At 42.5% G+C, this 17,497-nt stretch overlaps 1 protein-coding gene across 1 annotated transcript in view; it reads left to right on the top strand.

Annotated features, from left to right (window-relative positions):
* sgcd (sarcoglycan, delta (dystrophin-associated glycoprotein)) overlaps positions 1-10,941 on the top strand; it is a 238,336-nt gene extending 227,395 nt beyond the window's left edge. The window contains exons 9-11 of the transcript XR_011311746.1: positions 5,679-5,853; positions 5,939-6,043; positions 10,687-10,941. The gene's annotated coding sequence lies outside the window, so the exon portion shown is untranslated. The remainder of the gene's footprint in view (positions 1-5,678; positions 5,854-5,938; positions 6,044-10,686) is intronic.
* The last annotated feature ends 6,556 nt before the right edge of the window (positions 10,942-17,497 follow it).

The raw sequence follows: 17,497 nt of genomic DNA on the forward strand, positions 1-17,497 counted from the left end.
TATTTTAAACATCAGGTACTGGACAGGTTCCCATTCTGATGTGTGCAAACCTTGCACGGCACAGGAATGCACACGCAGAGGGTAAAGCAATAAGTTAAGTGAGTAAGTATCCCAAGTTACGTCTCTTGTTCAGCGTCAGCACCTGCGCTACGCGCGTTTTATACGCACATTTGCGATTTTGTACCTGAAACTCGAACACAGAAGGCACATGATTTCTTTTTTGAATTTTGGAGAACCCGAGTGCCATCGCGCCACAGTTCAGGTAGTTTGCGCCGGATGTTTTTCCTCAGACGCCTCACAATATCGCAGTAGAACTTGGTATTGGCAGTCTGACTCTGGAGGGGGGCGTATCAACACGAATGTAAAAAAAAAAAAAAAACAGCCACCCGGTTGCACCCCAGACCTGATGTGACTTTTTCGGTGTTGGCCAGTGACCTTCTGCCCCTCTGGCAACACAAATGTCACTCAAAGTACCCGACACAAAATTTGATGCGAGCTCTCTTCTCAAGTCCACGGTGCAAGTGCGAATGCACGTGTGCCAGTGGTCACGGAAGTTGATCGAGCAACATAACTCGTGCTGCGTTCAAATGAGGTCGTGTGCACGAGAAGAGTCCATATGAACGGCCCCCCTCCTGTGGTTTTCATTATGTTGGAACTCAAAATTGTCTGCAAGCCCCGAGTTCACGAGTTGTGACGTGTTCGCTGACATTTACGGAAATGGCCGAGGCCATGAAAGTTCTTTTTTTTTTTTTTTTTTTGGATGTTAAAGATAATATATTGTAATTTTAGTCATGTGTGGCATTTGTCTTCATAACTTAACATAATAGCCTAACGTCTGAGGAAAACGTTGATCTTCCCGACGGCCTCGTCTTTTCCTTCTGTGCCTTTTCTTTTCTGTCACCTGCCTGTTAGCTTGCTGAATCGTTTGCCTCTGTGGCTTCTTGATGCCGTCCACGTTGCCATCTCTGAACTAACAATTAAACTATTTCAGAGTGGATGGTACTAATGCCATTTTACAAAAGCAGAGACTTTTTTGTCGTGATGAAAATAAACCTGGTAGTTGTGGATGGAAATGGGTTTTGTTTCAATTCTGTTGCATTTTTTTTTTAACATGAACGTAATAAGAGCTCAGGATATTCTGTAGCCTTTCTGCCTACTGAGAAATCTCCTGTGGCCTAAATAAAAGCATTTTCCCTATAGACCAAGAACATTAAAGAGACTTACAACTCTTTATATTATTCATTTTTAAACCATTAACTTTTTCACACTCTGACTGGACTCTCTGGAAGTCTTCAGAAAGTCTGCTTGAGGGCCTTGTGGACTGGATGAATTGTGGCTTTGGCCAACCCTGACCCCTCTACAAGAGCGGTGACGTCTGGACGTTGGATTTAAACTTTAGCAGGTTTGATGGCCCGTTCAAGCATAATGTCTGTTTTACCTGTTCTTCCTGGCAGGAGCCTGGTGGAGTAGTTTTTTTTTTTTGCTGTAAAAGGCCTACTTTCCTAAGCCCTTGTTTTCATAATACGTCTTTCTCCTCCAACTGCAGCAATGAAACTGTTGAATAGTCATGCACAGTGTACACGTGAAGGTCACATGCATTAAAGGCTCTAGCTGCTCGCCAATGTTACATCCCCTTCTAAGGGCTGTGAGGGAGCATCCAGGTTATGTATCAACCCGATGGTGCCGTCAGACTGGAAGGATTCGCGCTGCTGCTGCAAAAAAAGAGGGATTTAATTAACATTGTACTGTCATTAACCTGTCAAGAGTTGTTGCTCTCGTTGCAGCCGACATCCCTCCTTCTCTGTTGCCTGAATCATTTTGGTGTGCAGTTACATGAATTATGATTTAACCAATTAACACTCCCTGACCCATGAAATGTTACGTGGCTGGTGTTTAGCGAAAAAAAAAAAAAGAAAAAGCACAAGCTGACACCCTTGGTCATCCCAGAAAAACTTACACATCTCAATTTCCTTCCTGCTGCAACTGCCGGTGTCCTCAGAAGAGACCACAACCCGCCAATGTTCTGGCTTTTTTTTTTTTTTTTGTGTGTGTGTGTGTGTGTGTGTGTGTGTGTGTGTGTGTGTGTGTGTGTGTGTGTGTGTGTGTGTGTGTGTGTGTGTTTCTGTTGTTACCTCAGTGGTCTGTCATTTCAGTTTGTGCTGATCCGGAGCTTTGTGTGATGCCGGTATTTTCTTCCTCTCTTGGGCTCCAACGTTTTCTTTCTTCTCCTTCAGGCTGTGTACTCGCTTGGTGCTCTGTTTTTCTCACCCACAAATCCTCACGTGACTCACCTAATGGTATCACAGTAGCTGTATTCACACAGGGGAACAACACTCACATTCATGCATCGCTAAAAAGCAGCGAAAACCATATGAAGAGGGCGAATGTCTGTCAAAGGGCACCGTTGCAGCTAATGTTTCATTCAGTCGCTTTATGAGCTGTGAAGGGCATCTTTGTCCTGAATCTCTGAATTTCTGATGCTGTTGTTTGCATGCATAACTTCCTTTCGGAAAGGTCAGAGCCTACGGTTTACTTCTTTTGGCTCGTCTTTTTTGGTTGGTTGTATTGAAAAGATATCACGCTGTATCAAATCAAACGTGGATTTGTTCATGTTAAACATCCAGTTGGAGACATTACTTAGGCACATTTCAGGCCTTGATTCTCTAAACTTTGTTTGTTGACGTGATGAAGAGCCCTTAATGAAAAGAGGCTCTGAACAGCAGGAGGTGTGTGTTTCAAGCTGTGGACTAATTAGCTGCAGGTGTTCAGTGATTGAAAAAGAAAAATACCCACACATCTCCCCCTCCATTAACGGAGAGAGAGAGCCGCAATTTTGGAGTCACGAGCTGTTGTTTTGCAACAAAACAGCTGAATTAGGCTTAAAACTATTTGATTGGTAATTTTGTGCCCTTTAAAAAAAAACGCACAGTGGATGTTTTATGACAGATTAATACAGAATCAAGGTAGCTGTGCAGGGGACTAAGAGCTAAGAAGACATTGTTTTAGATATTGTGGACCGAATAAACGTATAAGTGGACTTTGCCTCCTTCCGTTAAAAAAAAAATGAATAAAAATCTGTCCACACGACCTTAAAATCACATAATATCTCCGCACAAGCGAGAATGCAAAAGCTACGCAAAAGTAAGCATGCCAGGCCAGTAGGTGGCTATAAAGTATACGTCAATACGTCAAATACCAGAGAAGAAAGTAGTACGCACGTGTAGTCAGCATAGATTGTATATAAAAGTGGACGTAGCTTCCAGGTCTGGAAAATTACGCCAATGCAGAAGTGCCCTAAACTGCAATGCCACAGATTGCCACGAAGGGTTTATTTAAAAAATCCACCTCAGACTCCAATTCAACTTCTCTTGTCAATACATTTTTCCCACAATTTATTAGGGTCCATCTGAAAATAATCCCATCATTAAATACTCAGTAATCATCAGGATTGCTTAGTATTTATATGATCGCAATCTGTAAAATTTTGCAGGTGCCCTCAATTTTATCAAACATTTTATTCAAGGAGTAAACAGTCCATAAGTGAGATTTATTTTCTCTTTTAAAAATCTAGTACTTGGTGCAACGGGATGATTATTGTGAAACTGAGTTAAAATGGATATCACTGTGTGGGTTCATAGTAATGAAGGAGCATGTCTTCCAACCTAATAGGTTTTTGGAGAACAATGGAGCTCTATAGCACTGCGATGACCCCTCCCACTCTATTTGCGGTTTCTCGGGTGTTTGTTCGGTTTTTGAAGTGGTCAGAGAGGCAGAGGTGGGTCTGAAGGAGGAGCCACGCCTGAATCATCTCCTTCTCACTGCTACATAAGAAGGCTGGTTATGTCAGTTTGGTCTCCCTCCCTCCAATTTGCAGGATATTGTTGTAGTTCATATTTTCAGAACCCAACTGATGCCTTCCATTATTATATCATAGCAAACTAACAGCAGACCAGAACATGAAAGTCTCTTAGGAATTGCTGATTTCTTATAAAAAATTTAAAAAAATTATGACAATGATGCTTGGTATCGCTGACACGTTAAAATAAAAATTTAAAAAAAGTATATTATAATGTGCAAAAATGATAAATGTTTTCTTTAAAATGCACCGTCACCAGACAGCTAATTAACCTTTTCAATTCAACCGTGACTCTTCTTCAGAAGCAAGAATCCAGACTGAATTAAGACTGTAAACTTTTTAATTACTGTGATCTTCGGCGAGCCCCGCTGCTCGGTTGGGTCGTAAAAGAGCGAGAGGAGAGATAAAAACGAGTGGGTGAGGGTGAGAATGTGAGACCACTGGGAGCCGTGAGACTGATGACGTCCACCGAGGCTTCCTGCCATGTTGGGACGTAAACACCGAGACAAAGGAGCCTTTTAATATCGCCTGACATTGACATGCGTCTCATATCAACCCTGCTTACGGATATGATTCAGAGGGCATGCGTGTATATGGCTGACGTGAAAATATGTCTTTAGGAAAGTAAAGGAAATCCGATTTCTCATTTTTGCAGGAAAAAAAAAAACTACTGTCTTACTACTACTTACTACTACTAACTGTCTTTACTACTAAACACATTTCTCCATGAAAACTGACAGTAAACACATCAAACTCAGCTTGGTCAACAACTGTAATTCAATGTGAGCGATTATGGAGTGATTTTTTTTTTTCTGTTTGACTGTGGGTCATTTTCTTTACATGTTAATTAAAATAAATGAACCAAATATGAATCAGGGTCCTTGTAATTAGAACATTTTTGGGACAGAATTAAAAACTAGCATTTAAAACAAAGCATGCTAACAACCCCCCAAAAAAACATTTTTTTTTGTTGTCAAGGATTGCATGAGAGAATTGACACTCGTGTCTTTCGGGCAGGAAGAAGATAGCTTGCCTCTATCTGAACGAAAGAGCTCGCACTTGTGAGCACCATTTTTTAAGGCTATAATTACCAAATTGATTGTAAATAGAAAATGTTATTTTGTCAGTATTTCTTGTTTTAATGCTTTAATTGGTTTCAAGTCAATACTGGTTTAATATGAATATTTTGAAAGTTGGCTGATGACGTTTCCTTATCAGGTTGATTAAAAACATAACTGACATAAACAACATGGAAATTGTGGAAATAAAAAGGAGAAAGAGAAAGATGCAAGGACGGAGGAGAAAAGAAGGGATGAAGAACGGGGCAGTGAGTCGGAAGTTGACGAAAAAGGGGAGAAGTGAAGACTAAATGAAGACAAAAGGCAAAAACAGCAAAGAAAAGACAAACAAACTTTATTTGCTGGTGCTGCAGGATTGCTGCCAAACACTGACGCACTTCATGTGCAAACAAACCAAGAACACAACAAACTTGGAAATGGAGAGAGAACTGGCTGTCAGACTTTTAAAAGAAGAGGTCATCAAACATGAATCACAAAATAAGCTGTTCAACGATGCATTAAAAAAAAAAAAACTGATTTGATCAGTTTACCGACCACTTTGGTTAGAATTTGGTTGAGTTCAGGCAACTAAAGTGTCATCGTGGCACCACCGACTGGTTGAAATGTTGGCTTGTTTGCTGGTTTCGCTGTTCTAAACCAGAGCAATAACTTTTGTGGTAGAAGTGAGGATGTTATTGTTACAACAGCAGGCACATTTTTGTCCCTATATTGAGTGAGCCATCTGTTTTCTTTCCCCGCTTGAGTTCTAGATGATGTCCGTCGAGTGTGAATGCACAGGGAAATATGCGGACGAGGTGGTGATTGGAGGCGCCACGACGTCTCCCGGCATCTCCCTCCTCTCCCAGCTGGCCACTCTTGAGTCACCCATCAGCTTTTGGCATTTTGAGGGCTTCTTTGGTTCCTTAGGGATTAACGAAGGTGAGCTGCCAGTTCTTTTCGACTTGTTTGTTCCTTTTAATGTTACTGCAGGTGGTCTAATTTGGTTTGTTGACTTTGTTCGTAGCCCCGTAAACATGAAGAGACAGCAGTTGGGAGGGTAGATACAAAAAGTTCCAACACTGTTCCTGTTGTGCACGAAGGGAGCAGAGGGAAGAAATAACCTTCGTAGGTAAGTATCCTGCAACAACGCAATCATCACTACTTTTTGATCGCAGCTCGTACATCAGTAGCATATCATATGTAAAAAAAAAATTAAAAAAAATCTTTCTGTGGCTACTTTCATGTATCCAGGCAGCCTGTATACAAGACGTCGTGCGTTAAAAGTATTAAAAGTTTAAGTGACAAACCGGGACGTTTCCGATCCCTGTCTATTCATCACCGCTGTGCTTAATCCTCGCCAACATCAGCCTTATCGGTTCAGAGAAAACATCTTAAAAAAAAAAAAAATCACTCATTCGCCGAGCAATCAGCCTGTCGAGCAATCAAACATCAGGGAAGTGAAGCGTTCATCAGTTTGTACACGGTCGAAACAAAACTTTCAAATGATCTGTGAACACAATGAACAGGCATTGAGGCAGACTTTATTCAGGATGTGGGCGCGGCTTGAAGAGAAATGTTTAGAAAAATGAGGGTGTTGTCTGTCAGATTCTTCCTGAGATATTGTTATTATGTATTAGGACTTGTCGACATTGGGTTTTTCGTTGTCATGTCCAAATGAAACAAGTACAAGTGTCTAAAAAAGTGATTCTATTTTTTTTTGTGTGTGTGTTACAGTACCTAGCACTACCAGATTTTTATTTATTTATTTATTTTATTTTTTAAGTAATTCAAAAGTACTTCAGCTATGCAGCACAGAAACGCTGCTAATGGAACCGAGCGCGCAGGAGCCAATTTAATGAAGCAATTTTCACTGAAAAGAGAAGATTCTCTTTTTGTTAGATTCCAATGAAAAGAAGCTGCTTTTTTTTTTTTTTTTTTTTTTTCCCCCCTTTACCTGAATGGCAGTTCTTTTCTTTCTCTTAAGAAAAGCTGACAGAGCTATTAACATGATGTCTCCGTCTTATTGAAATACAATGTACGGCATGTTGTTTCAGAGTGCCAGTTCTCCAACGTTCGGTACGGGGAACAGCTGATAAGCGTTTCTTCTGTGTGTTATAGCGCTTTTCTTCTTGTCACACCGTATAAGTAAAGACTTCGTATTCGCTTTTGTTTGTTGAACTGGCTTCTTCTTTGACAAACTCAGTGTATCATACTGAACAAAGAGGAATTCGGTAGTCAAACACGGTTGATTAGGTCTGTTCAACATCCCAGACTGAAGGTGGTGTGCAGGCGTTCATTTGCAGATATATTTTATTGACTGTTTCTTCTTGACTGCCTCTGCCATGTTGTTAAATCTCCAGCTGCAGTCAGTGTGAGAAGATAATCAATAGCTGAATATATATTTGGGGATCTTTAGGTTAAAGTGTCAATAGTCTCAGACTTTTTGAGCCATTTAGTTTGAATTCCAATGTCAGTCGTACATACAGGGAGTATTATTGCTCTTCACACCTGGTGGAGCCTTTGAGCCTGGCATCAGCCTTCATCAGTCTGTGTGCACATTAATGTGCATCTGAGAGTGTGTTTGTGTGTGTTGTCAGCGCCTCTAAACTGACAGCTGAACTCTCCACCCGGCATAAATTGAGTTCACACACACACACACACGCACACACGCACACGCACACACACACACGCACACACACACACACACACACACACACACATAGGGCGCACTGGGGAGGAAGAAAAAAAAAGTAAAGTAAAAGAAAAGAAAACGCCATTCACACCCATAATTTGTTTCCCAGCATTGCCTCATGACACTGTGAAGATTGAGGCAGAATATTAATAACAATAATATTAATAATATTAAACTTTATTTGTATAAAGCACTTCTCACACAAGAAATGCAGCTCAAGGTCCTTTACAGCAAGACAATTACACGCAGTGTTTTACAACAACAACAACAACAACAACAAAAACAGACGTAAAGCAACATTTGAAAATATAGAAAAGAAATGAGACGCATAAGAACATATAAAATGCACGAGAAACAGATCAAGTGCATCAAATTAAACACAAATGGAGTTAAAATAAGCAATATGCATTCTAAAGGCGCGGTAGTTCAAAGTGCAAGAGAGCTTCAAGAGTAGCTAGTTAAAGGCCGATGTAAAGAGGTGTGTTTTGAGCTTTCTTTTAAAAGTATTAACCGACCAGCTTCCCTGATATCTAACAGCTAGTTTGTTCCACAGCTTTGGAGCGTAGCCGACAAAAGCTGAACCCCCACGTTTGCTGCCGAACCTCCAATAAACCAGCAGCAGATGATCTCAGTGTTCTTGAAGGCTCATAGTTAACCAGAGAGTCAGAGATGTAACTTGGTCCGAGCCCATGAAGGGCTTTGTGTGCGAGGAGGAGGAGGAAGAGCTTAAAAGTCATCCTGTGTCTTGTAGGCAGCCAGTTCAGTATTAGCGAGAGATTATGTTGAATTTCAAAAAGTTGTTTTCGCTCGTGTCGAGCGCTCGGACTGACAGACGAAGACGAGCTGTTGGGAGTGTTTATCAGACGCCATTGGAAAGTTCCTGAGGGGCCCGGAGGCAGACGGCCATGTTTGCGTTGGAGGGGAAAAGTCTCAGGAGGGAGGAAGAGAGATGATCTGCTGCTAAAATCAAACGGACGGACAGACTGACGGACGGACGGGCGGATTACTGCTTCACTTCTGTAAATTAGACTCGTTAAAAAAAAAAAAAAAAAAAAAAAAAACAGACCACACTTAACATTGATGATGCCATGCTACCCTCTTGGATACTGACCGGAGTGACTGATGGGGGAGAGAATGGGGAGTGAGCGTGGGAGGGAGGGAGTGAACAAGTGAGGGAGCGACTGACGGAACGAGGGACGGGTTGGAATTAGAGAGGGGAGGAGCTGCGTGTTGTTTTGTGGCGTCCGTGGCAGCCTGGTGTTATTTGCACGTGATTTAATGAAGGCAAATACAGCGGACAGTCGCATGTAACGTCAACGCACGCTTCATTTCCCATCCAAATGCCAACGACTTACTTGACGCAGCTCAAGTTTGGGATGGACCTCCCGCCCGTTCGCGCCTCTCAACCAACGCGCTCGAATTTCAAGATCAAGAAACTGCCGAACGTCAGAGCGCCGGTTGTGGAGTCCATGCGCGCTCCTAACATTTGAGACACATGTAGCGTAACTCTCCTGCAGCCAAAACACAGAGCCGCCCAGAGAGCAGTTCGAAGATGCACAATCAAGATGGAGGTTCACTTAACAGCTCAATAAGCAGCCGTAATTAAAACACTCACTAAAAGACAGATAGCTTGGATCCGTCTTTCTCTCTCTCTCACACACACACACACACACACACACACACACACACACACACACACACACACACGCTGCCAAATGAAACCGCTGCACACAGCAGCTCGCTCAGAACAGTGGGAATATAGCGCGCAGACATTATTTCTGCAGGCAGTCGCTCACACGGAGAAAATGAAGCCGTTTCATGTGTTCAGTAATGACAGAAGCCGGCGAGAAGCTACTCATGTATGTAATTATTAATCATCAGCACCAACAAAGCCGACTACCTCAGCTCATACACTGCTGCTGCCGTGAGAATACTTCCTGTCTTCGGAGGAACTCCAGCTTTATATCCTGCAGTCTGTAGAGGTGGGGAGGGGATGAAAGGCAGTTTTTTTTTTTTGTTGTTTTTTTTAACAACTGGAGGGTCATTTAAGGCCAAGAAACGTTTGCCCCTGTGCTCATTGTGGTGGTGCGTTCAAGTGCTGGCGTGAAGCTCCGGACATTTGGAACTGTAAATAACTGAATTTAAATGTATTTAATAAAAAGGTTTGTCGTCTTGTTTTTTAACATCTACATCTACCGATAAGTACCCTGGTCCGCAGATTTTGTTCTTTCAGAAATCGAATGCGTCCCGCAGCATGTTGAATAATCCTTTTACGGCATGCAGCCACTTTCAAACTGTCCAACTATCATATCTAACAGTTTTCAAGAACCAAGTTTGCAAAGTTTTTAGTCCTTTTAAAAAAAACAACTAATTCCAGGCTGACCATGAAGTAACAGGACATTTAGTAATGTCGCTTCAGGCTCCTTTGACGCTCTGAACTTCGGTGTTTTCCCCTTCAGTCAGAGGTGGGCGGGTGTCACCAGAACCTGTGTTGCGATTTCATTGCAGCGTAATAATCCTTTACTGCTCGTCCCGTCCCACACGGCTGTCAGCGGCTTGTAACAACAATAAATCTAATCAACGAGAGTGCTCGGAGCTGAGGGAAAGCAAGCACAAACAGCCAACTGTGAAAAACATTTTTATTACTGTTGTCATTTTTTTTTTTTTTATCTTCATGTTGCTTTATGATCTTTTCCACCATATTTATTTTCTGTTGAGTTTTTATCATCTTGATTTGTCACTGTTGCTGCTTCTTTTCTATCTCTTCGTTTTTCTTTGTATACGTACGTGAAAGGATTATTTTTCTAACCTTCCTATACAAATGGCGACCCTGCGTCCTTACGCGACTGCTGTTCTTTTCACATATTTCTGTTATATTATAGTCAGGCATTGAAGGATTGCATTGTGAGGACCATGTTTGGGAGCCCATGCTTTTCATTTTCAGTTCAAGTCAAGCAGCTGCTGGTTGCCTCATAAATGTCCTTATTTTCAAATGATATATATATTTGTGGGTGCTTTATTCTTCAAATGTCAAATACTCAAAAATAGTGAGACTTTGCCCGACTTACTTTGTCTTGCAGATCGGTGCCGTCTGTGTGGCCCAGCTGTCGGGACGGTGTGTCCAGTTTGGGTCGGTCTCCATCATCTCACGTGCAGGTTGAGCTTCAATGACGCGAAAACGTTTTTTTTTTGTTCCTTGCATTATAACATTTTACAGTAACGGCACCAGATCATCTTTTTTCTGCTGCCATCTCTGTCGTTTGCTAAGGTTAACAACTCGTGGACACAATGTCAAACACTGGCTGCTTGAAAAGACAGAAAACGAGCACAGCGACTGTCTGGCTTCCCATAATGCACTTCTGGTTATTGTGAGAAACCGATTGCATATTTAGTAAACTAAATCAGTCAGTTGTCATTCTTTGTCGTTTATTACAGATCCACATCACTGTGCACCGTCGCTTTTAATCAGTCATCAGTTCCAACCGTGTCGCGGTTGTGAAGAATTTAACTTTTTTTGTTGTTGCAACAACAACATTTTCTCGTGTTCGGACCCTGGAGGTCACTTTCAAATAATATCTAAAGTACTTTTAAGTACCCCCAAATACAGGCAAACGTACATACATTTCAGTTTACAGTTCAAAAATATCATCTCAAGGATTTATTAACACCTCATGGCCATCGGTCTCAGCTGGTCTCCACCTTTAGGTAAAAAAAAAAAAACCTGCAGTAGAGAAGGCTAAAGCGTGTAAATGTGCTCACCTTTACTAAAACAATTCCTAGTGCAAACACTGTAAACGGATAATAGTATCCCAACCAGGACTAAAGCATATAACATACAGCCATGTTGTTTAAGATAGCCTCCCTCATGTTTCCATTGTTTGTTATTGCTAGGTCATTAACACTAATCTCCATTCATGTATAGCTGTGCAGGCAGTTTTGGGTTATATTTACCAGAGGTTGCAGATATGAGAGCAGGAGGACAGAGCAGGATTAACAAACAAGAGTGTTGGAAAGATTAAAAAAAAAAAAAAAAAAAAAAAAAGCAGCGGCACAATGGCAGGAAGAAACAAAGCAATGGTGAAGAGAGAAATGGTGCAACGTGCTCTGATAAGCTGCTGCTGAGTCACATCATGCCGTCGGATTAATAATCAGCTCTGGATGGCCTAATTGAGAAATCTCATTGTCTTAAATAAGCGAGGAACAGCCAGCAGCCAAGGACACTGGAGGAAGAGCAATTTCCTATTTCCTGCAGCAGTGTTTTCATCAGTTATTAAGCCGCATTGATCTTTTCCTTCAGTGGTCTGTACGGGAGTTTGAAACATTTCAAACAAAGTGTGAGGAAGTAGCAGGTTAACGCAGTGACTTTGCCCCTGCTCCCCGAACTTTTATGGAACTGAGTCACAAACTGTAGACGATGGAAGATAGTGCTCAGATATCTCCGGCAACTGAAGTTGACCCGAACTGTTTCAGTAAACTAAATGTTAGATTTTGATTCCAGTTTCTATGAGTCGACGAGCGAGGACTTGTAGAGCCACCATGCACCGATGCAACCCGGTATCACGGCAAAGCGTGAAACTGACACGCTTTGGCCTGTCTTGGCGTGACAGTTACACGTTTTCGTTTGAATTCCTGCTTTTATATGTGACTTTCCGATACAGACGGAAAAGTGGGCCGTGTGGGAAAATGTGGGGACAGATGAGTTGTGCAACGTGACGCCCAGAGGTGCACCCCGAGAAACTTTCTCACTATTCTTTGAATTTGACCCTCATCCAGTTATTGCTTTAAGCTGTTATGTTTCATGCCCCGTCTTAAACCTTCAATTTCTCGGCCTTAAAGCTCCCGGGAGGGAAACGAACCCCGACTGTTTACCGTGTTTACGCTCTGCAGCACAGGGACCGACTCCGGTTCAAATTCAGCCGCTATTTATTCCACTTGCTGATCTTTTAAACGGAAGCCTTCGGGGCACACAGCGAACCACAGGGTCCGGTTTTAGTTATTATTCATCGATTCACCTTTGTTTTTTTTTGTTCTGGCAATGTGTGTGCTTCATCCATCACCGCAGCAAATAACACAACCTATCTGTTCACCACCACCACCCCCCTCCACCCTTCCCCCACCCCGCTCCAACGACCACCCACCGGCTGTTACGAGGGGCCGATGAAATATGCGTCTGCAGACTGAACTTTTTGTGCGTGTCTGCCCGTTGTTTGTTTTTTGTGTTTGTCAGGTTGCAATTAGCGGGCGCTGTTTGTCAAACAGGCGACCGCCAGCGCCGCGGGTGTCCGAGAAGAAAAGTAAACAACCCAGCGTCAGCCGTAAAAATGTCTCGGCTCAGATTGTGTCCATATGCAGCCACGAAAGCCTTACAAAACAAAACCTTTCATTAATGACTTAAGACTGTGCCGTGCCTGTACGCACACGCAAACATGTACACCAACAACCTCGGGCCAATCATACATACCTACTCATAGATCAACACAAACTGAGTGAAATGAATGAATCAGTTCATTTACATATTTCAGCATGGTTCCATGTCGGAACATTGACCCCGAGCATTTTAAAGATAGTGAGTCCGATCCATCGGATGCACAAGAGGCCGTTTCTATTTTAATCAGTCCGGCAGTTCACATTATACACAAAAAACACTCACAAAAATGAACTCCAGCTTTTATTTATTTGACACAGTCCAGTTTATTTGGCCCCACATGTTGAAATGAGTCATAATAATTCTCACTTAATATTTCCTCGATCCAACAATATTACGTTTAAGCTTCGTATGGACGCAGTCATTTTTTTCCCCACTGAATATGCAATTACTGTCACTTTAAATTTAAGCAGTTGAAATCTGCAGGACAGCCTTTAACAAGTTGTTCCTAACCCAAACTGAAATGAGCACTGAGTGATTAAAGGCATAATTTTGTTAAGTGGCCCATGCAGCAGCAGCAAGCGACAGCGAATCATGACCGAGTCTAACACCAGCAGGGGTGCAGACATTTTTTGGTTGACAAAAAATAGCAAAAGCTTCTGTTTGCTGTCACCTCTGAAAGCGAAATTTGGAACACAGCAGGGATAGCGTCAAGTGAGCTCTTACAGTGAGACGTAATGAAATAAAAAAAAAACAGAAACACATCTTTTGCTGCTAGTTACCACTGCCAGCGACCGGGCTTGTTGTCACGCTGAAGCGTTCCCATCATTGTGCTTCACACGGTTAGTTCAGTCTTAAATAATAATCTGAATAATTGTAGGTGATCACTTTTTGAAGGATTCGCGTTTTTCTTCAGAATGAATTGTGGCAGGTTTTTGAGTCACTGGATGAACCTCAAGCCCCCTTTAATAATTAAAGCGGGCATCTACACTGCTACTACGCTCTACGATAACTGCTACAAAGGCATCGAATTGTAAAATCTCAGTGGTGAATTAATTCAGCGACACAGACTCGTAAAGTGTAGCTTTTAAACCCGGAGACCGCCTTTGACAGATGTGTTCACACCTGCAGCTGCTGAGCCCTAAATCCTGAGCTGCACTTGAATTTCAGTAAAAAATAGACACAGGCTGTGCTTACGCACTTCCCTTAATACACTCAGATATAGTGCTGTTACATGTTAGGACTCTCTAGTTTGAATGCATCACCTGCTACAATATCTGCCGGCTTTTTATTTGACCAAGAAATGAACCTTGTTTTCGTGCCCCCTTCTATCCAACAGCGGTACGCTGGTACCCAGAAAAAAAAAAAAAAAAAAATACTGTTCAGCAACAGCTGCAGCTTCCTCAGACACCTTCATTCAAAAATTATTGAAGTCGGTAGTCTCTTCTTTGCCTTTCCGTAGCCAAGGGCTAACACTATTGAGTGTGAAGATGGTCCAGCATGTCAGACAACATTTTTGGACCGTTTTGAGTCCACCATTCGGGTACTTGTAGTGCACTTCATGTTTCCATTCTTGACGGTGCGAGCGCACGTATGTACTCAAAATAGTGCGTGTTAGTATGTAAGTGCACCATTGGGCAACAAGCTACCGAAGGGTCACAGGTCAGGGCTTTTATAAAAGAGATTATTGTGGAGCGAATGTTTGGACGGTCAAGACATGTTCAGCGACTGATGAAACCACTGCATTTTTTTGTTTTGTTTTTTCTTGTATAAAATTGAAACATTTTTATGTTATTGTTGTTATCTTTTTTTTTTCTTTTTTTTGCTGGATACACTAAAAAAATTTAAAAAAAAAAAACTGCATACAATGTTTAATTCATGTTTAAATGATCACAATAAACAGCCTTTGTTTGGCTGCAGGCACCTTTTTTTTTTTTAGGAACCCACAAACCTTTAAAGAACCTAAAGAACTTGACTTTAGAGGAACCAGGCTGTGGTCTCTGCTCTGGTGTGTAATACTGAAATCACTGAACTGAAATAAAAAATAAAAAAAAGAACTAAAACAGGGACTCGGTGTCCTGCATAAACTGTAAGCTCCTCCTCCCATCTGGACTGCAGGGTGGTCGTTTCGATGTTCCCTCGCTCAGGAGGGAAGAAGATATTTGGGCCACATGTCGTTCCTTGTACGAGCGGAAACACGGGGTCACGTTGAGCGTTTGTTCTCCGCGTGATCTTGGCAAACAACGCTTATCTCCTTAATATATGTACAATGTACATAAGCCACCACGACCGTGTTGTAACGCGGATGACGGGAGGCAGCAGTGGATGTCAGGCCTATTAAGCATGCATTAAAAACCGCTGATGGCCAACGTGCAATGCAATTCATTTTCAGCTAGATAGAATAATATCTGTGTCATGGAGACGCTGAGAAGGTCATCAGCAAACAGAGCAACAACAACAACAATGCTCATTACTATTCATTGAAAGTGGCGTGTAAATAGAGGGAGGAATGGATGGGGGAGTTTGGGTGGGTGGGTGGGTGGGTGGGAGGGGGGTGCGTGGTGCGTGTGATGCTCCGACTGACACGAAGCCGCCAAGAGCTAATGAAGAACCTGCGAGTGGAGTTGGTGGGGGAAGCTGCAGACAGACAGGGCTGGAGTGATGTTTATTAGTCGCTGTGTTCCCGCGGCGCTGCGGGTGCTAACCTTAACCTCTGGCATCAATCTGTTTGCATCAAATGTCCCGTTAAACGCCGTGCGTCGCATGAATGGCAGCAATTACCCTTATCCGGTCCTTTGCCGAGCTCGGATACAACGAAGAATACACGTTTGGGACCAGGTTTATAACCCCGACGTTTTCCATGAGCACCTCTTCTCTCCGAGTTGTGAAGTTACTTTCCACCAGCTGAAGTTAAGGCTCTTCCCCATCAACATAAATTTGAATTTTTTTTTTTTTATTTATTTTTTTTTTTTGCTCAAGTATTTTCGAGCTGCAAATGCTTTAAGCTCACATTAAGTTTGACACGCAAATATGTACAGCTCCAACCGGTCTTAACCTTACTGACCTTCGAGGGAGAGTCCAAGTAAGAGGACGTCCAACCGGCTGCTTGCAAGCTTGAAGAAGAATCCGGCAGTGTTCAGGAGAAAAACGTAACTTTTATAGTGGCCTAAGTATGAACATTTTTATCCTTTTCGTTTCAGGGAGTCTTTGTTTGCGGTGTAGGCACTTTAACACTCGCAGATTTTTCCAAGCGTTTGGCACAACCAGCACTTTTTGTGCAGACCACACGACAACCCACTGGTTTGTGAAACTCCAGTTTGGCCTTTTGGCTGTTGCCATCTTGTATTTGTTTTAAGCCAGATATGACCATATTCAGATGAGCAGGGGAGGAGCCAGAGGTGGATCTGACTGAAAACCCAAGATACTTTTTTGGGAGTGTATTGCAGCAAAAGGTCTTTTGAAACCAGCCCCTAGTGGCTCGTCATGGTATTGCACTTTGAGGCACTTTTTCATTGGCTTAACACCAAGAAACTGCAACATCCACAAGTCCAAAGGAGGTCCAGTCCACCTTCAGGCAGACCGCAATTTGAATTGTACTTCTGCAAGCGACTTTGCAGATGAGATCGTTTGCACACTTCCCGAATCTAAACGCGTTAAGTGGAGAGGAGTCTCAAGCAAGTTGACTAATTCTGCTGTCCTCCGTAAGCGGGCTTGGACATGTGAAGACACACAACGTCAACATTATATTGAAATAATGTACCATAATGAAAGAAAGAGAAATACAAATGTCTGAAAACAGCTCCCAACAAAGCACGTTGCACCCAGACAAGGAGAACAGTCACCAGAGTTAGAATCTGGTCAGTCAACTAGAATTATTAGAACAGTCACACTCTGCTCTCCACACCCAAAGCTAACCGCAAATATATGTGTGAGGAAATCAGGGAAATCAGTACCCACAGCAGAGGAATGAACGCTGAGGAGAGGTCGCAGAACTCTACATCACTTCCTCTGAAGAGTAGTCCTTGTGGACGTTAAGCTCAGAGTAACTGGATTATATAAACACGGGCTGTTCTTCAAATCCCAAATGCTGCAAGCAATAGACTGTCCTTTTGCTTCCCTTTGGGTCAATAAGCTCCCAAAACAAACAGCAAGCTGCACTGAGCTGATTGTGAAACCGCCGTGCAGCTATGGGGATCCTGGAGCCCCGATTGGAGGAGGCAACCTGCGCAGCATCAGCATCTCAATGATCCTTCCAGAGCACACTGAAACATCTTGACTGAAATTGAGGCTCAGTGGACCAATCGTAATGATGCATGTTTCTACACGCAGCGGAGAGTGCTCTGCCAGGGCTGCTTCATCATTCTTTGACTGACCCAGAATTTGCTTCTTTATTCTGGAGAAAACCTCTGAAACAGCATTTACAGCATCAAGGGACGCCGTGTCTATTCAGGGCCTTTTGAGGCAAAAACAATTCTCCAGAGCAGCCGGATAAGCATGACAAAATTTATTTTAAAAAAAGAGAGAAA

Source organism: Brachyistius frenatus, unplaced genomic scaffold (assembly GCF_029030835.1).
Source record: "Brachyistius frenatus isolate BFR_SWC_R1_liver_20210118 unplaced genomic scaffold, ASM2903083v1 Contig_5, whole genome shotgun sequence".
Classification (NCBI taxonomy): Eukaryota; Metazoa; Chordata; class Actinopteri; family Embiotocidae; genus Brachyistius; species Brachyistius frenatus.